Raw genomic sequence first — 25,572 nt, forward strand, 5'->3', positions numbered from 1 at the left:
AACTATAGCTTCAGAGATTAAAATAACCATTCCCCACCATTCATCCAGTCTAATTCATCTTTTAGTTGCCACAGCATGGAGCTAGGAAACCTTGCATCTTGTCGCTAAACCAAAAGCCATATTTTAATTTAATCTGTTAAATAAAGGGATTGTACACACACACAATTACAAGGAAACTCACTCTTTAAAAAAAAAAGTGTACTCATTCCTGAATTTATTGATCTTGTTTAAAATGGCCACTAGTTCTGTAATTGCTATTTCCATTTCGTTTGGTAAACTAAGGCAGTCTTAAAACATCCTCCCATTTTGAGTCACCCCCCTTATATCAGAGAAGACATTTGGCATTTGTTTTTTGGGGATTGGCTAACTTCACTTAGCATAATCTGCTCTAATGCCATCCATTTTCCCTGCAAATCGGGAAGAGAGGTGGGAGAGAAAAAGGGAGGGAGAAGGGGAGTTGCATGGAAGATGGAAGGAGACCCCCTTTGTTATACGGAATACAGGTATGACGATGTGAAAAAAAAAAAAAAAGTGTGTCACTTTAGATTGGGTAGAGAGAAGTGATGGGAGGGGAGGGGAGAAGAAGGGGGGAAAGGAAGGACAGCAGAATAAAATAGACATTATTATTGTGTGTGTATGTACATGACTGCATGACCAATGTAATTCTGCAACCTGTACATTCAGAAAAATGAGAAATTATATCCCATCTGATTCAAATGTATGATATGTTAAGGTCATTGTACTGTCATGTGTAACTAATTAAAACAAGTATAAATCAACTATTGACTGATGAGCAATTTGCTATTCATATACGATATTTAATATTACAATATTAAATTCATTTCATCAAAAATAAAATTTAATAACTGAATAAATAATATCCGGTTATAATAATAAAAACAATGTATTTAATACAGCAAACAAAAAACAAACAAAAAACCATCTTCCCCTCTCTGTTATCTCTCACTCGTGTTTTTACCAAATAGGGTGGGTAACCCAGGAGGATTTGAATGACTTTTCACAGTTTATGCTGCTTTGGGTCCATGATGTTGCTTACCGCAAATTGGAAGCCTGAGAAAGACAGCCGAGAGCTTCCATTTAGAGCACTACTAGGTGGGGTGTTAAAGCGGCTGTCATTGGTGGTGGGATTTCAAGAAAAAATAAAAAGGAGCTGTGGCATCTGTGAGACAAAAGAATGTCACAGCAATCCAAGGGTAGTTTCCTTGTAGCAAATGTGGAAAAAAAAAGCCTTTGTAAATTAATTTCTTATCTACTATTTGGGGAGATACTTAATAAGGGCTTCTAAGTATAAATCAACTATTGACTGATGAGCAATTTGCTATTCATATAAGATATTTGATATATATTAAATTCATTTCATCAAATAAAATTTAATAACTGAATAAGTAATATTTAGTTATAATAATAAAACAATGTATTTAATACAGCATTAAATACATAAATAGGCAAATTGCATAGGTCAAGAAAATTACCACTCACACTTTGCCATTGAGTTAAATTTAGTGAAAATGTTCTAGATTCTTCATTGCTTAAAACATTTTGAGCTGGGTGTGACAGCAGATGCCTGGAATCCCAAATACTTGGGAGGGCTGTGGGCAGAAGAATTGCAAGTTTAAGGCCAGCCTCAGCAATTTAGCAAGACCCTGTTTCAAAATAAAACAAAACAGGCTGCGGGGTAACTTACTGCCATTCCTTGCCTACCACGTGTGAGGCGCTGGGTTCAATCCCCAGTACTGGGGGGGACACTTTCATATAAGAAACCTAAGTGCTTTTTAAATTTTTTTATTGTTTTGTTAATATCATTTTCTAAACCTGTAAAGAAAAATTCTTTAATTCAAATTAACATTTGTCGGATTTTTAAATAGCTGGGGAATGGTATAACATGTTCTGGCAATTGGAATGAATATTTCAAACAAGATAAATATTGAGCTTAACTTCTCATAGAACTACTAGCTTGTCAGAGATTTTAGGAAGTGTTTGGATTCATGGTAGCTTTATTTCACCTGTATGGCAAGGGGCAATTCCATTCTACGAATATGTATTCAGCACCTGCCATGTACTGGGGCAAGTACTCTGCCAGATTGATTGTGATGGAGGAGATGGAATTATTTTTACATTGCATTTCCAGAGTCTACATAATGTCTGGTATATAGGAAGAACTCAGTGAACACTGAATCCACAAGGAAGGGGCTAAGTTACCGAACAAGATATCAGTATATGTTTTAAGAGAAGAATAAAGAGAATTAGTATACAACATGGAATAAGTCCTAGGCAAGGTACAGAAGCATGTCAGGAATAAAAACAGTTTTGCAAGGTCCTGTAGTTTGAAAGCATTGGGGAAAATTCTGTGGATATGTCATTTGGTAGAAATGATAAAGAACATTATAATTGTGTGAAAATGCCTGAAGGAAAAGTATGCCCCAAACTGGAGTTTGAAAAGTATGTGTCTGAGAAGAATATGGCATAATGGAAGAACACCGGATACAACTGGAAAGTGTGGTCAGAAACCCAAAGAGCTTGACTACCCAGTGAGGATACTGGAAGCTCCTCTAGAAGATGACATGTTGTGAGCTTTCACCAGTGAGATATGATATTAGATAATGGTTTTGAACAGGCGATCTGGTATTGGTTAGGATGAGGTTCAAAGGAGAGAACTGGAGACAGGAAGTCAGGTTAGAAATTACAGATATAACACAGGTAAGAACTCCTGAGGCTCTGGCTGAGAAAAGTTCTGCTGAAGGCGTTGAGGGATCAAGAGCTTTCACAAATGAGTCAAGTGGCTGCTGAAATGACACTGAAGGTCAGATATTCTCGCTTGAGAGAGGAAGCCCCTATGGAGGAACAGGTTTGGGGGACAAGGAAGAGAGTTAAGTTGTAGACATGAATTTGAAAGTATTGGCTTGTTCACTAGCTGTAGCTGCTAGAAGTCTGGTAGAAGCTTTTACTGCAGCCTGAAATAAAGATTTAGATATAGTGATATTAAGAATATCAGTGGCAACACCAACTAACACTTATTGAGGGGTTGTATTGTATTATACTGAACCATGAAATCCTTCAAATAACCTGGGAAGTAGGTTCTCTGTTTATTATCATTTTGCTGATATTTGGTATTGATCATCACTTAGGTTAAAACAAAGAGAAAAAATTCTGTTTCAAGGCATGAATCCTATGGAATATTAAGAATCCACTCAGTGAAAGCGGGAAAATGAGAGCACAGAAAGAAATAGAAATGAGTATTTTGACAGCAAAGAGAATATGGAAAATTCTGACAGGAGGAGTGTTTAATGATTTCATATATTGGAAAAAGTTTAAAATATTTGGAAAACAGAAAAAAAGTCCTTGCATGTAATCATTTGAGGTCATTGTTGACCTTGAGGAAATAGTTCCAGCCGAAGAGCAGTTGAACCACGGTGGAAAATGCCGAGAGAGGTGAGAACTAGAGGCACTGGTGCAGCCTTCTCTTTCTGAGAAGTTTGAGGTTGAAATTAGAAGAGAAATGGGCAGATCTGAGATAACCTAATTAAGGGAAGGTATTTTTTAAATAGGGAGATTGTCTTTGTGGTTTCCGTCAATAGAGGAGTTGGCAGTGAAAGATTGGAGATGTGAGGATGTGGGCAAAGAATGCCATTAAAAGTTGTGTCCTGCCCTTGAACAGATCAAGGGCACGGATGGACCCATTGGACATAGAAAATCTGATCCATAATCACTTCTTCCTCTAAGGAAGAAAAAGAGGGAGTAGATGAGGACAAGCCTAAATTTTGTGTTGGGACAAAGTAGAAATAGATCATATTTGAAAACTTTAACCTTAATAAAGTAGGTCACCCTCTGTGAGTGAGCTGGAGGGTCCAGGAGAGGTCATATCTGGAGAGGCAAAGGCAAACTTGCCCTCCTGTTGGAGCCTCATGATTTATAGGTCTAATAATTAAAGAATTTTGAAACAGAAGAAACAATTATTAAACACACAGGAAATCTATGCACTGGATTTGGATCCTCTCCATTGAAATTCTTAAATGCACTTGAATTGGAGATTTTTAAGCTTCTGTATTTAAAAACAAAACAAAACAAAACAAACCTTGGATTTTTAGTGAAATTCTAAATACCATGGTTAATGATGACAGTGTTCTATAAACCACATTGGTGTGTTAAAGGTTCATCTGTTTCATGAGAAGATTTCCTCTTCCTGAGGTGCAGAAAAGAAAGGAGAGATGTGGTGACATCTCCTCCAGCCCCACCTTCGTATTATTCCTGAGCTAGAGCTGGGGATCACAGGGTCACTCAAGATGAAGTTCTTGTTGTAAACTGATGTGGTCAACATATACCATCATGTGACCCTTTGGAAAGCTGCATCTAACATTTGTTCATATTTATGGCTCTCATGGTTATCTGTTATTCTATATCACTTTCATAGATTAACTAGTATTTTTGTTTCTACTGAGTTTTCCTATTTGTTAGATAAATGTAAAGTAAAGCAAGGCAAACAAAAACACAATATAAAAATGTTCTGTCTGCACAATGCAACTACCTGTTTTTCCAGACCTATCTCTGATGTTTATGTCAATAGGGCCTGTGTTATCACTCCTGAGTGCACCTCTTCCGTGGTTCAAGCCACAGGCATTACTTTTCAAATCATATCCCTGATTCGGTAGGTTAATGGGGCTGCCGGGCATGGCACTGGTTGATAAACAGAGCTAATAAGTGAGACTAGACATTATCTTTTATGTGCAAACAGATTTGAGGTGAGTTTGTTTGTTAAGTTCTCCCATTATCTCTAGAGAGCCTTGGCAGGAGAATATCATTCTCCAGTTCTCTAATATAGCTCTTCTCTGAATTGAAATTGAGATTCCCCCATCAGCCTGGGTTTGAAGAATATAATAACAGTGTTTATAGACTGCTTTATACTTCATAGCCAGGCCTCCAGGAAGAAAGGACAGAGGTAGGGCAGAAAATTAAACCGAGCATGAGAGGCACTGACTGCCAGACTGACTTAGGAGTAAGAACTTGATATTCTAAGTGTGTCTTATACCACAATATGCAAACACCAAAGGAAGATGTGTGAGTAGGGCATATGTTCCTGGGATGGCCATTTAATTCAGGTGAGGTTTAGTATTGAAGGTGATTAGAAGCCACGATACAGTCATGTGCACAGGAACAATACGTGATTATGGCATGCACACTTGACTTGCAGAGGGCAGGAATAGGGGAATTGGCTATTTTAGGGATTTAGGGGTAAAGGAATAAGAGTATGAAGAAATAAGGACACGCTCCTAGTAATCATTAAACCAATCAGTGCCGCCCTTTTGTAGAGCTTGGGAAGCCAGATATGAACTGTTAGCCAGGCCTGGATTTCCTCATTTGGAGATGAGAGGGCTTGACTTGGATCAGAGATTCCCACATGTGTTCCATGGGGGCACTTGTGCTGTGATGTGTACTTTGAAAAGGAAAGGGCTCTTTTTATCAAGTCAGCTTGGGAAATACTGCACAGTCTATCTGCATGGTAGAGTCCTGAAGTCCATTAGTATTTTAAATGATCAGAGAAGATCTGAAAGCAGGAAACATGCTTAGATTTTATGAAACCACCATTTCCCAAACTTTGTAACTGCATGGTCATATGCTGAATAAAACCTACTGGCTTTCTATTTTAACACTGGAGTTTCAAGTTAAATAAATTATAAGGCAATTATCAGAAAATTTAAAATCCAAAACATCTGGTTATTTTTTTTTCCCTCTGGCATTCTGGTTTTAAGGTTGAGCACACAATAAAGTAATGAACTCGTCTTTAGGGGCCAAGTATGCTGAAGGATATATACTCGATGTTTTCAAAATCTGAACTGTTCTTACTTGGCAAGAGGTTCGCTTCCATTGAGATGTAACAGAAACCCAGGGTGACCAAGGAGAGGCAAACTCCTATCTATCTCAGGACTTGATCTTGCTGTCTGTTATAAATTATTTGTAAGCAGCCACAAATTAAATCCCTAATTCATTTTCATTCTTTCCACCCCTTTTCACTCTAGATTTCTCTGTTTTTGTCTATGCATCTTTTTTTTTTTTGTATTTTTCCCTTTATGTTTCTATCTCTGTCCCTTCATTCCTATTTCTCTCCTATCTTCTCTTTGTATTTTCTATTTCCACTCCTTTTTCTTTCCCCCCAAGCCAGCTGCTTAGCAAACACAGAGCTGAAATCCCATAAATTAAATGTGCCTGTGCTGTGTTGACTTTTTACAGAAATGCTAGTTCTTGGAAAGTGTGGACATTCGGGGTAATCCTGAGACCCCTCGCCTTTGATTTGCTCTCATTTCTTGGCTCTTGTGGATTTAATTCTGCTTATTCCATTTACCCTCCCTGCCCCCAAACGGCAATCCTTCTCTACCCCATTATATTAGGACATGGGCTTGGAGAGGGATGAGAGAGCCCTTGTTCTAAGCCCTAAGCAAATAATCTGCATTTTTCAGTGTTGACCTGGAAAGCATGTGCAGACTGTCTGTGGATCTTATAATTAATTGCTTTTTTGAAAGAATGTTCACCTTTCTTATCTTGCTTGTTATGCACATCATTTTTCAAACCTTGGAACGATGAGCTGGCATTTCAAGTAAGTGTGGTCCCACAAATCAAATGTAGTGTGACTTGAGTTTCATTTCATCGTTGAAACATCTGGTCTTGTTTTAGTGCACACAATAAATAGGTAAGGAAACAAGTAAAAGTCACTGCTGCCTTTAGCTCTGATGGCTTTCTCTTCTTTCTTCCATTGTGTTATAAAGCTGACTGCCTCCCGTAGTAAGAGGAAGTTAATTCCATAACAGCTTGATTTGCCAAGACTCACTTGCAGGTCCACGGACATGAAAGGTTTGTGTGGCCTGCTTTTCCAAATTCCAGTCTGGAACTCCCACCTCGAACAAAGAAGGTTGAGGCACAGGTCACTGGTGTCTGTGGTGACATGATTGACTTGTAGGAGTGTTGAGTTAAATGTCAGGGCACTAATAAGGATGATAGGAACCACTGCCACCCTTCAGCTTTCCTAGCCACAAAGCAATATTTTTTCCCCTCAGGAATCCCAAGACTCCCTCATTGGGATAATATTCTACACTTTGTGGTACATAGACTTCAGGTTGGTAGAAGTACATGATGCTTCCTGGAAGGGAAGCACTGGCCTTCAGAGCAAAGTGCATGTACCCAGAAGGTGATGTATTTATAGATGGACAGTATGCCTAATAGGAATCCATTCCCTTTAATGGAACATCTCTTTTGAATGCCAGCTGCAAGTTATGGCTCTCTTCCCTCCAGAGTTTACCCTTTAAGTTTTTGGCAAAAGGAAATTTCAGGATGGGTAGAGAGAAGTCAGCACATGCTAGGGGGATTATCTTTAAACAAATGCATGGAAAACTCCTTGCTGCTATTTCTCATCCATCTCTTGGAGCTCGGTCATTGGCAAATTCTCTTCATTTGGTTTGGTCTATTTCATGGTGTTAGAGGCCTGGGTATAGAGTAGTAGTCACAGTGATAATAACTAACATTAGATAGACCTCTTACTTCATGTCAGGTTTTCTATGTGTTTAATTCAGTCTTTAGAGCAACCTTGCAGTAAAAAAGCCTATGAAACTGTATGCTGCAAGTTTGAATATAATGTAATTGACAGTTGGTGCCAGAATCATTGGACATCTCAACCAGCTAGCTAACCTCCTTCTTTTCATTCATCTCCTAATAAAGGGTCCTCCTGTTTTATGGGATTGAATATTTAGATTCCATCTTAAAGGAATTATAGGGGTTTCTAATGCTAGTACGATCTTCATTTTACAGATTAAACAATTGGGGTACAAAGTGTTTAAGTAATTTTTTTCCCCAAGATTGCTTAGCTAGAAGGTATTGGCTTATAGAGTCAATGTGACTCTGAAGTTCATGTTTTTCAAGTATGGTATAGACTGAGCTTATAAAAGATGTAGAAGGGAAGGATACGCCATTGCCTAAGTCTGCAGATGTGGCACTGACCCTGGGTTAGTTACAAATACCCCATGTTTCAGCATTGCCTTCTGCTTTGTTCCCAGGCACAAGGGTGGAGGGAACCAAATATGATGTACATAAAACGTGCTAGGAACCAAACCAAAGAGCTGGCTCATCAAGGGGCCTTGACATTGATTTAAAATTTCAAGTTTTATCTCAAAATGAATTTTCTGAACTGGAGGAATTATTTTAAGCCCAACTCATGTGTCAAACATGAGTGTTGAACTGTGCTTTTCTGAATTGGAGTTATTCTTTCCTAAAGTGCCTCAAAAAGGCATGTACTTTTGCTCGGTAAAGTGATGCCAGTAGCTGGCATATGAAATTAGTAAGAAATATGCCAAAAGAGCATTGGATCCTCCATCTGGATGTAGCTCTGGGAATCCAGGATTGGGAAACAACCTAAATGCCTACAGCCAGAAACATAGAGCTTGCGTGTTTATAGTCTGAGTCTCTCAGGCCTAGACGCATGGTCATCTCTGATCTAATCACATTAACTTTAAAAATAACACATGTAAGGCTGGGGCTGTAGCTCAGTGGCAGAGCGCTTGCCTAGCTTGTGTGAGGTACTGGGTTCAATCCTCAACTCCACATAAAAATTAATAAAATAAAGACATTCTGTCCATCTACAACTACATTTTTTTAAAATAACACATATAAATTAGATACTGCTGACATTATTGAAAAGAAACTTGTGAATATTTATCAATGATCTTGAAAAGTTCATAAGCTTTCTTCTAAAAGACCCACATCCGCAATGATAGAAAAGGTACGTGTTCAGAGACGTCCATCATAGTTTTATTTATTTGCTTGTTATTTATTCATTTAGTTAAATAATAATGTTCTGATTTAAAAGATAAATATATAAGTAAAATGTGCAAATTCTTCTCACTCGAAATCCACAAGCCAAAGTTCAACCACTCTTAGTTTGGTATAAGCTTACAAACTTGATCCTTATTGTATTTCTTCTCTTCTCTTCTCTTCTCTTCTCTTCTCTTCTCTTCTCTCTCTCTCTCTCTCTCTCTGTCACACACACACACACACACACACACACACTCACACACACACACTCATGCACTCATGTACATATACGTGCATATATATATATATAATTATGCACATATACACATGCATTCAGCTATAAAATTACACAAAAATATAATTGTTAAGAAAATTGCAAGGGTATAGATATTCTCTATAACTTAATTTTTCCACTAAATTATAGATATTCTTTTTTTGTGAGAGCATGTGGAACTACATAATTCTTTTCTTAACGTCAGAGTCATCTAGAGTCAGAATGTATTGTTAAGCATTAAACTTAGTGAACACTACATTTATTTCTGGTTTTGTTCACACAAACATGCTGCATTGAATCTGCTAGTTGCTGTATTTTGGTACATATTTAGAAATGTGTCTAGGAAATCAAATCTTAGAATTTCTGAGTCAAAAGGACATTTAAATTTGTTAAAGATCAGACTAAATGCACTTCTACCACCACCTCCATCTCTGATAAAGCTCTACAATGTATTTCCCACACACAAGGTAAGCAGTACTTTAGGTTTATGCTATTCTTTTTCTGGATTCTTGAGAAAAATTTTATGCAATTTTTATGTTTTATGATAAGTTCATTTTACACTATAAATTATTCTTTGAATGTTCTATTGTCTGTGTCTCACAGGTTTTGAATTTTAGGTTTTATATAATTTCATATATATCTAAAATGCTAACAGTACATTAGAAAAGTTTCTGGGACCACCTCTTCCAACCTTTAACACTGGTATGGTAGTACTGGTATGAATTAGCTAGTTATCAGATATGTGACTCCTAATGGAATTTACTTTCTATAGCCTATCACCTGACTAAGTTGTACAACTTGATATCTTCGAAATATATTTAATATAACTTGCTATATACCTTTGTTCTGACTCTTTGCTTGGATTGCTATTCCTGATGACTGTTGATAAAATTCCTATCAGTAATTCTAGGTTTCTTTTAAATAATATTGCCCTGATCAAGAAGAAATCCTCTTATGAACCATCTTATTTTGTTTGAACTTGTTATGGTGGTTACTATCATCTTCACCAGGGGCCAGCAAACTTTCCGTCGATCAGATAAGCATGTACTTGCTGAGCATACATTCTCCATTGTTTTCATTTCTGTTGTAGTAATGGAAGAATAATCTGTAAGAATATATAGAATATATAATATAAGAATATATGACATGGAAGAATCCATAGGCAATACCTATATGAATGGCTGTGGAAGTATAATCATAAAATTATACAAACAAAAATAGTTGGTCATCCTCTGGGCCAGGTTTTAATGATGCTCCTTGCATTTTGAACTACACTATTTAATAGCTACATAAACTTTCCTAATCTTCTATTCTGAATTATACACTGCTTGGAAATGAAGTTTGTATAAGTATCTATGTGGCTTAACCTTTAATTCCTATGCATTCAAGCAATGTTGGAAAAGTATTAATACCATTATTACATACCTGTAGAAGTTTTAGAGATTCTAAAAAAAACAATGAATATTGAGTATATTGACATATAATGATCAAATTTGTCTAAAATTAATATGGTTTCTAATTCATATTTATAGTGCTTCCTTACTCATGTTCTGTATTTGGTTTATTCTTTTAGACTCACTCAAAATGTTTTTAGAAATGGAAGAAATTCATAAAAAAGTCTAGTATTTGAAAAAGCTTGAAATCAAAACAGGATATATTTAAAAGAATGTCTATTTAGATTGAATACTGTGACATTTATTCTTGTCTAGAAAATTCTATGTGGGTTGCTAATTTGTTTTTGGCTTAACTAAACTCAGCTATGACAGATTTGAACAATGATACCTTGGGAAAGCAAATGCAGTTGGTAACTGCAATTATTTTTCCACCCTTATATTTCATTCTTTGTCCTGATAAGGAGTTCTTTAGGAGAAATAAGAGTAGGATGTTGAGTTTTATTCAGTATATTTCTTTGGTTTTAGGCTATACCTATGCCTAAAACCTTTCAAAAATCTGCGGATGGAAATCGCATCTATTCAATCATTAATTAGTGTTACAAGAGAAGGAATGTGTAATGAATTCACAGCCATTCAGAAGCCACAGAGGCAAAATACACATAAACTAAGCTGTTAATAATTGCATAGGAAAAAATTCAAATCAATAAATACTGAGCATACACACATACACACTCTCTCTCTCTCTCTCTCTCTCTCTCACACACACACACACACACACAGAGAAATATATGAAAATAAAGGAAATGAGGCACAAGCAATTGAGAAATTTAAGAAATTATGAAATATGAAAAAGACCGTGTATTCACATAGTAAAGACTTGAGAAGCAATAAAACTTCCTACTGGCCATAAAAAGAGAATACAGTAAGGTGGCATCATTTAAACTGCATAGTTTGTCTTCCAGCAGTAGCAGGAGCTTGCGTTACTCTCCTTACAAGACTACACTTGTTCCATCCACTCATGGAAAGAACAGCTTGTCTTATCACCCTCCAGTGGAAATGAGTTATGAGCCTTTTATCTGGAGCTTACAGAGTGGCTTTAACCTCTTTATAGTTGAATTTCGGTGATGAATGCAGTATCTTATTTCATCTTAGTTAAATATTTTTTTCAAGAATTTCTTTTCGTGTTCTGATTTGTGGGCACATACAAGATAATAATGGAAAAAAGATCAAATTACCCTATTTGGGATCATGTTAAACAGCTATGTGTTGTCCCGCAAGTCTTCAGTATTAATTTCCTGTTTCTTCTGTTCACTTCAATCCAGTTGGAAAAAGTAGGCCGTTGTGACATTCACAAAAATCTGGTGTCTTCACAGTATTGCAAAGGAAATCTTGTGTTTTATTGCAGTACCCATCTTAACATGGGCTGATTGCTTACTCTCTTCTTAGGTTTATAGTAGACTGTCAAGAATCTTATGAATCAAAAATACCAAGACTAAGGTCATTTGGGTGCCAATTGAAGGTCAAAATGATCACTCACAAAGATGCAGAAGCCCTAACCTGTGTACTGTGAGCAACAGCAAGAAGAGTGAGATTTGCTTCATAAGACAAATGGATGGACTTTCATGGCAGCTGGTTCATATTTCAGTTCTATAAAGGCTCACAGCACAAGGTCCTGACTGAACTCATCAAACCCAAGAGATCCAGTGGATGAAACACATCTCCCCCTCTCACAGATCAACAGATAATTTTGAGTCATTACTTTGGGATGCTTGTATAGAGTTTGTGATTTGCCCAAAGTCATAACTCAGGTAGGTGATCATGGAGTAGTTCTAGAATCGTAGCTTCATGCCAACTCGATGTCATATAACCTCAGAGCTTCTCCCTGGTCTCATTTGGGGCATCTCCATGGAATCTAGAGTGTGTTCTTCCAAATAAAGTCAGGCCTCTGGTCCCTAAATGAAATTTGCGTACCAATGGCTTAGAGAAGACATTCTTCTTTATCTGTATCCAGTTGTCTTTCTGCTCTTGAGCTCTACAGGCCTGCTCAGTCTGCCCAGTTCTTGTGAACAATTCCCCCTTTATCTGCACAGGCCTACTGTATATGAAAAGGGTTATAGATGCCATCAGGGAAGGCTTGAGAGATGATAAGACTCAGCACGTACCAGCTGGGGGCCAGGCTCTCTGCCAGACCGTTTACATGGTACCTCATGTCATCCTGACTCTATCAATGATGCTCTTCTCATTTCCATTTTCCAAATATGCAAAATAGATATCTTGTTTTAAGTTAAAGAGTAAATAAGAAATTTAGGTTTTTAACTCTTGTCAGTCTATTTCCAGAAAACCATTTTTTTTTTTTTTTTGCACATTCTAATACTTGCTGGTCTTGAGAATATTCACCTGAAACAAAGTTCTTAGAATACTAATTACATCTAACACCACAACTAGCTTCTATTCTTATTCAAATTGGTCATGTCAGCACCTGTCAAAGCTGGTAAGGAAATGGCCTATTAGCACCCCTTTTCCATAAAACCCTGCCCTCTTGAACCTTCTGCTCTGGCAGGCACACAGTAGAAATAAGAACTATGTAGAATACCTTTGCACAAATTGCCGGAGCACTTATAGATAAGGAGGTGTTAATTTCACTCTCAGATTAGACAACCACTGACTGTTAATATGAAGAGACAGAAGATTCTAGAAAATAGGAGAAACTATATGAATTCAGAGCTCTCTGGAAGGTTCAGACATCTGTTTTTATTTTAACTCTTAAATATCAAACTCTCCACAAATCCTCAAAAGGGATTTTATGAAAAATGTTTTCTCCAAAGGTGCAAGGAGCCATTCCTAGTCTAATCACCTGGATCATCATCACAGTCACGTGGATCTATGGTATATAAGTGGAGAAATTTAGGCTATCAGAGAAAAAAAAATGTAAATGTCATACCTCATTTCAAGATCAGTAATCCATAGAAATAATAATTGGAGACACTTCTATTCACTTACAGAATATTTTTAAAAGAAACATTTGATAATATGTTGATTTTCTGTTTTCTGTTGACTGTTTACTAGCAGCACCATGACTTTGCTATTCAGGCAACTCAGAGTTGCAAAACACATTAGGGAAAAGGTATTATTTTTAGTTATTAATTAAGAGTTTGAATAAATAACTATTCCTTTTCTAAGTGGAAGGCTATTACAAACTTTGAAGTCAGAGGACAGAATATAAACTGTGGCTCCAATGCAGTTGGTTTCTAAGATGCTGGGAAGATCTTTGAACTTGTTCTTCTCTCCTGCAAAGCAGTGGATTTTTCAATAACATATTTTCAAGAATAAAAGGTGTTGAGATATAAAATGCTTAGTCAACAAAGGTACTAAATGGCTCCTGGACTCCTCCCTGTCATGCCAAGGGACAAGAATCTGCAGGTGGAATTCCACGGAGCTTTCTCCTTCATTTACTACCTTGCAATAAGAGTTTTATTGTTTCCTAAATTTTGTATTAGTCCTTTCCATTGAAATATATGATCCTAGCAATGTCCTTTGGAGCTAAAAATAGTCGTTTTGAAGTTATTACCTGGGATAAAATAAAATAAGACAAAATTTTACTCCTGCCTTTTTAATAATTGATGATGTCTTGTTTAATTACTTCAAAGTTAAGTTTATAAGAAACTTACAAGAAAGAAACATTAAAATACATAAATTTGGCCAGCAAAAGATTTTAGATTACAATACATTTTGTGTGGCTAACTTTTGTAATTTTCATAAGTTGTTCCTAAATGATGAGATGGGTGTCAATTTCAAGTTATGTGCATTCTTTATTTGTTACATACTGCTGGGCTTTACAAGTCTTTATTATGAATGGAGAACCAAATAGATCCCTATGTAGAGTTCCTTCTTGCAGTTGGCTGGGGTCATGAAAGAGCAGGGTCATCCTGATATACTATACAAAATGAATACAAATTAGGTTCTCATCTCCAGTTTTCCACATGCTCCCTGCATTTTAACCAGCACTACATCAACAATATAGTTAGATATAATAATAGATTCCACTTGTGGTTTAAATAATGAAAATATCCAGGAACCTGTGATGAAAATATGAACAGAATTTTACCAGGTCCTGTGCTCAGGGTTAGGTAGAATTTTCTATAGGATGCTCCCTCTATGAGGAACTCTTCTTTTTTCTTTTCTTCCTTCCCTATCTTCTCATTCCTTCTCTCCCTGCCTCCTTCCTCTCCTTCTTTCCCTTTAGGTAGAAGGTCAACCAATATTTATAGTATACCCACTAAAAGCAAGGATGTAAGGATATGAGAAACCAATGAGTTTGTTATCTAGTAAAAATGTCCTGTTTTTTTTTTTAAACTGTTGCTTCTAATTCATCCTGATGCATCTTAATTTACATATAAATATATGAATTGTAACTAAGCTATAAAACTTGGAATGCCTTACAAAATACATTAATGTTCTGGAACCTAAACCAACCAATGCAATCTTCCATACATGATTGAAAGATTCATAGTTTAACCTTCAAAAAGACATAGAGAATGCAAGGTGTGCATCTGCAAATAGAAATTCATAGTCCTACTATCTTGACTAGAATTCTCTTAAACTTCCTAGTCTAAATTACATCACTAGCATTGCTAATTATTTTTTTATAGTTTTTTGTGTGTGTGTGTGTGAAAAGGCCATGGTTTAGTCATTGCTCCATTTCAGGAAAGATTCATATAAGGAAACTGTGTTATACGCAAAGAATTTGTGGACAGTTCCTTGGAGTTAATTTTCAAGGGCTATAGAAGGTACTTAAACTCCAAGACACAGAAAGGGTTTATAAATGATTGCCATAAGCTCTTTAGCTACTTAAGTTAAATAAGGTAGTGCTCCTTTGCCATTGAATGAATGGTGTGGAGAATCTGTGGGTCTGCTTAGAACTGTGGAGAAGTCCATTGTTTGAAGATTATGTTTTTGACATATCTCACTAGAACTCAGCCATCCATCTCATAAATGTTATTTAAGTGCATATAGTGTGCCAAGAACTGGACTTGGATCACCATGGAGACCATCAAATTCTAGTCTCATCTGTCAGAAATGAACATAAGTAAAGCTCAAGCAAAAAAATCAAGAAAGCCTGAGGCTCAGATAGACTGCCAATGGTCTGCTTTTGAAGTTGCCTACCTGATCAAATTTGAAAATATATATTGTTGACTGTCAAGGTTGCAGACACAAATTATTTTTATGCTTATGCATGAACTTTCTTTTCTAAATAAGATATAATTGTAAATCTTTCACAAAAAGGTGATTTTTTTTTTTAATAATAAGCATGCATGGTGTAGTAGAACATCTAATAAGGGCAGAATACTCTACAACTACCACGGTAAAGAAGCAAGGCTGTAAGCTCAGGCATGTTGTTCCTATGATCTTTTCAACTTTTGGATAGATGGTATTGATAAGTTGTTAAACTTGTGACTGGAGTAATTGGAAGTTGGAAAATGCCAAGATTGAGATCTGCTCTATGATTCACATTATTCGAATCTTTTCATGGCCCAAAATACATGTTTAATTTTAAACTACATAATAAAATTAATAATCAAAAAGAGCAGGAATCAGAGGCCATATAAAACATGTCTATTGTGCTCTTGGCTTCTTTCCCTTATCTCCTGAAACGTGTGCCCCTTCTGATACTGTGCAAGCATAATTTAATATGTATATGTTTATGGATCACTTAACAATGAGGATGTGTTCAGAGAAATGGCTCATTAAGTGATTTTGTTGTTGCATGAATGTCAGCAAGTATGCTTACACAGCTAGGAGAACTACAATGTCACTAAGCCATACAATCTGTGAGTCATCATTGACTGAAATATTACATGGCCTGTGACTACATAAATGTCTATCTACATTAGATGGATTGATTGAGATTTTTAAAATCAACTATTTAGTATCTTGTAATATCATTCACACTCTTTCTTTTTATTGCCCCATGATTTCTAGTTAAGCATAGAGGCAATTAAAGTCTTGACATTAGCATTTTAAGGCAATATAGTTTAATAGAAATTTCCAGAAAATGTGACTAAAGCCCCCACAAAAACACACCCAGTTAGTTATCAGCCTTGTTCAAACAGGGCTGTGAAATGGAGTCTGTTTTCTTTGATTTGCCCACTTCTCTGGGGAAAAAAAAATATGTATATCGAAAGCAAACCACTGTCTTTCACAATCCCTAGTGATTTTTAATTTTGTTTTTATTTTTATCTGAACTCTATTTAGAGGACAAAAGAACCCACTGGAATGTGGATAACAGATTTTACTGGGTAGTGAGCTTAAATGCAGTTCTGTAAAGCAGGTCATGAATGTTGACTTCAACCTTTGGTTTTCCTTGGGAGAAAGGCAGTTGGAACTGCCAGCAGGTTCCAAGTCTTCCTCCTGCTGAAGAAGAGACACAGAATTTTGGTTTGATCTGTTTCCTTCCTTCTTACTTTGGTTTCCTCTTTGTCTCTTCCATTTACATGATCTTAGGAACTTCTTAGTGTTAGGACCTCACAGCTACTTACAGATTGTATGCAGAGTTCTGGCTAACGGGATGAACATTTGCTTCAAGACAAGTCTTTTTTGTGCAGTTGGTTCTTTTTTGGAACATGTGGTCTCCATCTGGATGGTCCCCTTGCTAGATTACCTGGAATGCTGTGTCCTGGGCCTTGTTCAGAGACATCTGCCTCTTTTGCTACGGTTTTGGAATAGGAATTCATTTCTTCTCTGCTGCTGTAGTAGACAGGGTTGTTTGGACAGAAGAGTCACTGTCTTGCTCTGCTCTCTTAGCATCATAGAGAGATGTTCCCCATGTGCCCTTCCACTAAACCACCACACACACCTGCACTGAAGTCTCCTCACTCTCTTGTAGCTGTGAGCATTCTCACAGGGCAGAGCATTCTCCTCTCATTCTGCTTTTCTCTCCTTTTCTCCTTGGCAGTTCCTTGTCTTTCCTAGTATTCCTTCCTATTTTCCTACCTGCTTGCCTGCCTTCCCACCTTTTTTTCTTCCTTCCTTTTATTATTTACCCATTGTTCTCGCTTTTATCATCTTTTATTTTTTAAATTTTATTCCTTTTTTATGCAGTAAAAACTAGATTCCCAATTTACAGAAATTTTCCTACTTGCACACAAATGAAGGATACATGAACAAAATGATTAATTGCTTCATTCTTATAATCAAAAGTGATTGGAAGCACTCCATCAACAGGAGGACAAATTGAATAAACTATGGCATGTCCAGAAAACAGGACACTGTGCAACTGTAGAAATGAATCATGAAGCACGCTATATATTCATTTGGAAATACCTTCAAGATATTTATTTAAGTAAAAAGAAAAGCAAAAACAGAAGATATATATTTTATTTTTTCTTTGTGAAAAAAATTGATGAAATAATAAAGTTCTATTTTTTTTTTTTTTTGCATTTTATTGCTACTAGTAAACACAGTTAAATTCATGTTGGGAACTACTCTCTGTGGTCAGGGTCAAAGTGGGATGAGGAAGAGTGAATGAGTGATTTCATTGTTCTACCTTTTTGTATTTATTAATTGTTAAAAAATGTCACATAGTACCCATCAAAATTAAATATAATAATGTAAGACTCAAAAACAAGGTAGGATTCAGTTGAAAAAATACTAACCTAATGTGTGCTAAAATATAGAAGCAATTGACATGACTGGGGTATTTGTTCAAACTCATGAGTGCTTTTCTAGTGTAAAAACTGTCTTTGGTTTGAATCAAATGGAATTATTTGATAGGAAGAAAGAAACTTTTGAATATTGGCAACTAACTTAATCTTTCTTTATCCCAAATTAAGGCATCAGAAATTTATCCAAAGGTTGGACTGAGCCATTACACCCTAAAAGTTTTACTTCATTCCTCTTCTGTACCATAGAATTTTACTTAATTCATTTTCCCTTTGCCACCTGGGTGGTAATATGAGGTGTAGCAATTCTACTATTGAATCAGTTTTCCATCCAAGCTTTATTAGCACATATCTGCTGGGATTATAGTGGCCTTCTCCACTGGGATTATAATGGCCTTCTCCTGAAAAGTCATTCTGAATCCCAGTCTTCTTTTGTGTGTCTAATTTTCTCAGTGACACCCAGATTTATCTTTCTGCAATAAAGTTTGAATCCTGTTGCTCCTGACTCTAAATGTATCTCATCTTTTGACTACTTACAGAGTAAATGTAGAGCCAACTCAATAAAGGATGCCACTCAGTCCCAATAGCATCTACAGCTACTGATTGTTTCCACAAACACTCTGACTGACGCTTTCCCCAAATTGTGCCCCCCAGTAGTCCTCCATGGCTTTGCTAATGACTATTTGCAAAAGAAACTTCTCCACCTTCTATGCTGTTTTACTACCTTAAAGGTTCTACCCAGGTAAATCTTTTCTCCATGTCTCTGATCTCCAACCATCCACACTTAATTGAGTTCTTGGGTTTTTTTTTCTTCCATGTCTTTATTGCTATTATGAATTTGTTATGGTGTGTCTCAGATGTTTGATATGTGACTGTCTCCCTATTGATCAGTGAGCGCTTGGCAGTGGAGAGTAAGGTCTTGGTCACCCTCATACTCTCTCATGCTGAGCAGTGCTTGCTGTGTGGAGTTTTGTGCTTGGTAAATATGGACGTATTCAGCAATGGTATTACTAGTAACCTCCTTTTCTGTGTGGAAGGAAGGACTGTTATTAACAAGGTCTTGGAGTAGGGAAAGAAATGCCCTTTCCTGAGGAGATGAAAGTTGAACATCTAAACTAAACTTTCTGACTTCTTCTTTGTCATAGGGAAGACATTGGGTTTGAATGTATTCCAAGGTTCACCTTGAGTGTCTCCTTTGCTTCATCTTTGTGCTCATTTTGATAATGATTAAGGCAATTACTCCAGTATGAATGAAGATTTTTTTTGTTAATTCCACCTCTAAAAAAATCCTTTGTCCTTTCTGTTGTTTGAATTCCTGTATTAATATTCAATGGCAATTGTTTGGGCTACCTTTACACCATACATAAATTGAATGTCCTTCAGTCAAATAAACCTGAAAATTCTGAGGGGAGGAGAAATAAGATTTATTCCTTGTCTTAGTCTGTTTTCTGTTGCTAACAGCATAATACCATAAACTAGGTAAGTTATAAAGAAAAGAAGTGTATTCTTGCTCACAGTTTTGGTCTCATGTTGAGAACCTGCATATTGTAATGAGCTTCTTGCTGGTAGAGTCCAAGGTGGCACAGCGATCACAGGGTAAGAGACAGGGAGCAATAGCCTGTCTCCTCTTCTCTCTCTCTCTCTCTCTTTCTCTCTCTCTCTCTTTCTTTTTCTCATATCAAATTACCAGTATTCAATCATAGGAGTTGTACCCTGATGAACTGTCTAGTGCTAATCACCACACAAAGGACCCTGCTCTCAACCCCGTAGTGAGATTATATTTCCATCCTATCTCATACCTTACAGTAAGGATTAGATTTTAATGCAAGAACCATTGGGGGCGGGCACACTTGAACCATATCCAAACCATAGCACTTTTCCTTCTTATTTCCTTCCTCTCTTTCCTCCTTTTACTGTTATTTAATATTATTAGCATTAACATTTTCCCTAATTTGCAAAATAGCCTACTAATTTAGCCTTGTACTTGTACCAATACTGAAAAACATTAAGTTATCACCTAAATAGCCTACTAATTTAGCCTTGTACTTGTACCAATACTGAAAAACATTGAGTTATCACCATAAAATGAGAACTCTTTGATAGTCTGTGGATCCTATCTTTTGCATAGTTAGATGAAGTGACACTAGTCGGAGTGAGTTTTACTCCATAGATATTTTAGTCATTAGATCTTATCTTATCCAAAGATCAGGCTCCCTGTTTTGTAGCTCCTAAGTAAGAGCTAGTACTTACATCTAACTCCTTGTCAACCTTTCAGTTCATCGAAATAAGTCAAAGAACCATGATTCATCACGTGAAAATGAGCCCACGCAGAATGCTAGTAGAAGCGTTAGAGAACAAAGTAACATCATTCTAGACCATAAACAATAATAACCTGTTGATATAAGAACAAGGGAAGTGCCCATTACCAAAGAGAGAAGAAATTAGCAGCAGTGAGCAGTGTGCAGCTCCCTCAGGTGAAACCTACTGTGGTCTGGTCTGTTATAATATCCTTAGGTCTTGCCACTGGCATTAAGAGGTGCCTGCCCTTCCCCTATCTTGACAGTGTCCTTCCACATGAACAATGTAGCACATTTAAATGGTGGACTAGTACTATAACATTTTTAGTTTATGGTATATTGAAAAGTGAGCAAGATTTTTTTTTGATGGAAACCAGGAATATATGACATGACTTAAGTGGTGAAATGCAAAGTCTTTGAGAATGGCAAGATGGTGATTATCTGTGAGAAGTGTTGGATCTGTTTTCTATCAATGTGAATAAACTACAATGAATTTTAAAGTTTGTGGGGCTTGAAAAGGGAGCTATTTAATATTATACAATGCCTTTTCAATTCTTCCATTCCCACCATCCAATTCTTCCAAGAATCAGGGTTGGCCGGTCACTTTCCACAAATTCCCATGCAGTTATAAGATGTCTTAAGAATTTTGGAATATGTTGTCCTTTCTCAACAGCCTTCAAGTAAGTCTGACTCTCTTTTTCTGGGTCAGATCCCCAGAACGTTACTCAGAGCACTTCTTACCTTTCTAATACTTGGTTCCACTTCAAATTCACAGTCATTTACATGATTATTTTTATTAGTCTTCCTTATTAATCCAAAAGCCCCATACAGCTGAGGACATTCTTCAACTCCTTATTGTAACATCAGTTCCTAGTACTATTGTGCACATAACACATGGAATAAATATTATTTTTAAATGGAAAGAGTGTCTAGATTTAAAAATAGTCAGTTTGGGCTATAGCATATAATTTGAAATGTGCCTATTAAATGTATCCTTAATTACGATTTTATGATTTGTTCTATTTTCTGAATTTCAGATCAGTATCAATTCTTTATTCTAAAAATAAATATTGAGTGATATATATATATATATATATATATATATATATATATACACACACACACACACACACACACACACACATACACACACACATACATATATGATATACACATACATACATATCATAATGATTTGGTTTTGAATTCTATGACGTGTTCTTTTTCCCTTATAACTCATTCAAATATTTCTAATTTCTTTTAAAGATAACTTATTTGGATTCAGGGAATAGCCACATCTACATTTGGATGTGAACCAAAATGAACCAATTAAAAGTGTAAGCATATGGACTTTAAGATGTATGTAGAATTCTCCAAAGCTCACAGTGTAATTAAAGTTTGGAAGGCAGGTGGCTGAGAGGTTCTAGTAATTTATTGTGTTGCTTTAAGATCAGAATCTAAAATTTAAAAATTATAGGGGATTTGTAGTTAGCATGAGTCCAATAGAAACACAATGGAAGCTACAGAAAGAAGATTTATTTAAAAAAATTAGAATGAAATCAAGAGAAATAATCTTTTAGAAATTGGATAATACAGTGTATCTGAGAAAGTTGGATAAGGTTTAGAATAACACTTTCTGTCCCTCCCTTGGGTGGAGGCCACTCTTTGATATTAACTAGGAAATTATCTTAGTGTTGCTTGAATCAATTCAAGAAAATGAAGTGTTTCAGGTTGTCATGCGTTGAGGTAGGCATAGTAATCGAGCACAGACCCAGCATTTTATAGTGAACTGGTCTTCTACTCCCATTCAATGGAATTTAAAATTTAAATTTTTAAAATGAACTAAAGATGCCATAGATAGATCTAGAAAAATTTGGGGTACATATTGTATTCACAGGGTGCTTTAAAATTTTATTTATTCCTCAATATTTTCATTCAAATCTTTATGAAATTCACAGCCTACCTATAATAGTGCTAGATACATGATTGCTAGTGTAGACCCCCATAGTTATCCAACAATGTTTGGATAAAGCAAAAATTTAGAAACTGCAATGGTTGCTCATTAAAGACCCCCGAATATATGTTTGAATAGATCACTATTTGGTATTTTGGTCTTCATACTACAAACATCTCTCTTCCTGATCCCCATGATCCTGTTTTCAGAATGGGCGTTTGTTTACAGGTACTAGCCGTGAGTTTGCGATTCCATCTATGTTTGTCACTCAACAGCTTCTGCATTCAGATACCCTGATTGTGGATACACTTTGGAATAAGTAATACTTAATAAGTAATATTTTAAACTAAACTGCTTTATCTAATTTATGAAATCATTTGGACTGGAAGGGCCCTACAGTGAAACACATAGCTCATCCCCTTTTCTAGAATAGTGGGATAGATTTTTATTGTCTATAAAAGACATGCTGGGTGGGTATCTATTCTCAGCCTTCATTATCTCCAGTGATAGCAATTCCACAGCCTCCCTTGGCAGCCTTCCCTTTTGCTGAACTAGCCTTGCTTATTAATCCTATAATAATACCTTATGTTCTCTAAATATTGAAGCAGTGCTTAAGTTTCCCCTGCTAACTCATTCCTCCCTGCCCACCCTGTGAAATGCTTTTGGGGGCGGGGGAGTAATTATGTAAGCACATGGCACAAACTGATTTGTTGTACAGCCTCGTCCTGAGGCATTCCACAAGGGGCTTGTTAGGATGGACGTTGTCAGTCCATAGAAAATTAAGCTATTAAATCTGCAGCACCAGGGGTAGTGATTGAATTGTTTGTGCCACAGGGATGAAATTGCTTTGCAGTCGTATGAATTTAGCAGGCAGTTGTACTCTTCCCTTCTTGTATGCTTTAATGCTATTGTTAGATTAATTCAATGATTTAGGGGCTATTCTGGCATGCTTAGGCTGGTATTGGCACAAGGACACTGATTGCAACTCTCCTAGGAGGGCGTGGTCCTCGAATTGTCCTAGAGATAGAATTGATAATGGAGATTGGATAAGGAGCATCCTCTTCCAGTCTGTACTACCTGGTGCTGGCACTGAACCTATGTTTCTGAATCTCTTTTACCATTTGTATGTGCCTATCCCAGCTTCTGGATGCTTTGCTTGTCCTGACTAGTGCTTATGATGTTCTTTGGAGGACTGCCCACGACAGCTGCAGAGCTGTGGTGCCTGGAGTTCATGTCCCCCCACCCCGCTCGCCACCCCCAGTATGTATGAAATCCCAGCTCCCTTGCCTCAAGTTGAGACAAACTCTAGCATCTAACTCACAGCCTGTAATTCCTCGGCAGGGGTCTAACTGAAGTCCCCTTCATAGTTCCTTGCTTGAAAAAGTACATTCTCTTGGTTTCTTTCCTTTTTCTGCTTATTTTCCTTCACCTTTCTTACCAGTATATTCTAGAAGCACTTGCATAAATTTTGCCTGTGAAGGCTTATCTCAGACTTTGCTTCTTGGAAACCCAACTCAAGACATCATTCCTTATTCCATGACCCATCTAAAATCTGACAATTAGATCTTTCAACTTCCCGTGTTTAAAGTGGCTTGGTTTCTGCAAAACAACAACAACAAAAATAAATTATTATTTTTTTTGTCATGTAAATACATGAGCTAGTACCCATGGAAATCACAAGTTTTGTTCTAGGATTGTCTGAGGCTTGTCTATAATATTACTCAAAGTTTTCTGAGCTTGCAAAACTTACTTGGTATTTAAACCAAGAACAGATCCCTTTGCTCCTGGAGTTTTCCTCCCATGCTGTATCATTCCTATAATCCTTGTGAAAGTGGTTTGCCCATCTACTAGAATACTGCCTCTGGTTACAGAATTTACCTCTCTAACTGGACAGTGGATTCTTTAGAGGATACCTGGCCATCAGAAACCCTGTCAGGCAACTTGCATGGTGTCTGCCACTCCAAAGCTGCCCACGAGTTATGTGCAACCTTCTTTTAATCAAAGGATTTCAGTGTCTCCATGCTGGTAGCAAAACAGTCCTTAGGGCTGATTCACTTTGATTAGCCATTTTTGTTTGTTTATTCAGCTCAGCTCCCAAACCACTGTCTGATTTATCTCTTTGAAGCCCAATAAATTCTACATCCCCAGTGCAGTAGATATTTGAGAATCAGAATAATCAAGGAGCAACGGGAAGGCATGAAGTGATGTACTTGGGGACAAAATAACAAGAAACAACCATAATCATTCTCTCACACCTTTTATTCTTTCCCAGGGTTTTTATCCACAAATGATATATATATTTTTTTAGTCCTTCCTATCTCTGTGTGTATGCCTTCCTCAAATTCTCTAGGGATACAGCTGCTTTGTCTTAGAAGTAAATCCCTTTTCAAGAATGAAAGCTGACCTGAATGGGCATTAGCTGAGGGCATCAAGGACAACTTGCTTGTTGGTGAATGTTCCAGAAGCTATTGGTGAAATGTAGATCAGCATGTTCATTGTAATGTTGATGTCTCCTTCCATTCTAAATTCTTTAAGTGAATACCTGAAACCTCCAGTCACACAGTCTCTTTCCAAGGGTGCCTTGCACACAGTTTGGTACTCCAAAATTGTTTTCAAATTATTTGGCGCTTTATTTCCTGTGAGCACACACACAAAAAAACAAATGACAAAAGTCCTGTCCCAAATACATAATTGATAATATTATAAAATAAAAAAAGAAAATTGCATTTACGTTGCATGTTCCTATAATCATTAGCAGGCCCACTTTGAAATGAGAATTCAATGTATAATTAAATAATGACATTGTTCTAGATGACTTCATACTCTTGTAGTCGACAAGCAAATAATATACTGGTTATTATATTATCAGCTACTATCTTAAGCAGAGGAATTTCATTAATAGGAAATAAATAATTGAAAATTTTTAGTTACAGGAGAACTGAAAACTTATCTGGTAACCGTGCATTTTTTATTTGATTGCTATCTTACTAAATTTGTATATTTGTGCTAGTAGGCAGTAATATTTACATATGTAAATTTCATAACAGAAAGGAGTTAGGAAAAAAGATTCTGGCACACTCTAAAACTAATACTTCATTCATCCTCAAATCAGTTGTCAGTTCTTTCTATGGCACGGTCCAGCTTGGTGCATAGTTTCTCTGACTTTTATTGCCAGAGGTGACAC

The 25,572-nt window shown here is 36.6% G+C and overlaps 1 protein-coding gene across 4 annotated transcripts in view; it reads left to right on the forward strand.

Moving 5' to 3' along the window:
* Rbms3 (RNA binding motif single stranded interacting protein 3) overlaps positions 1-25,572 on the forward strand; it is a 663,558-nt gene that overhangs the window by 24,197 nt on the left and 613,789 nt on the right. The gene's annotated exons all lie outside the window — the stretch shown is intronic.

The sequence above is a fragment of the Callospermophilus lateralis genome, chromosome 1 (assembly GCF_048772815.1).
Source record: "Callospermophilus lateralis isolate mCalLat2 chromosome 1, mCalLat2.hap1, whole genome shotgun sequence".
NCBI classification, from domain to species: Eukaryota; Metazoa; Chordata; class Mammalia; order Rodentia; family Sciuridae; genus Callospermophilus; species Callospermophilus lateralis.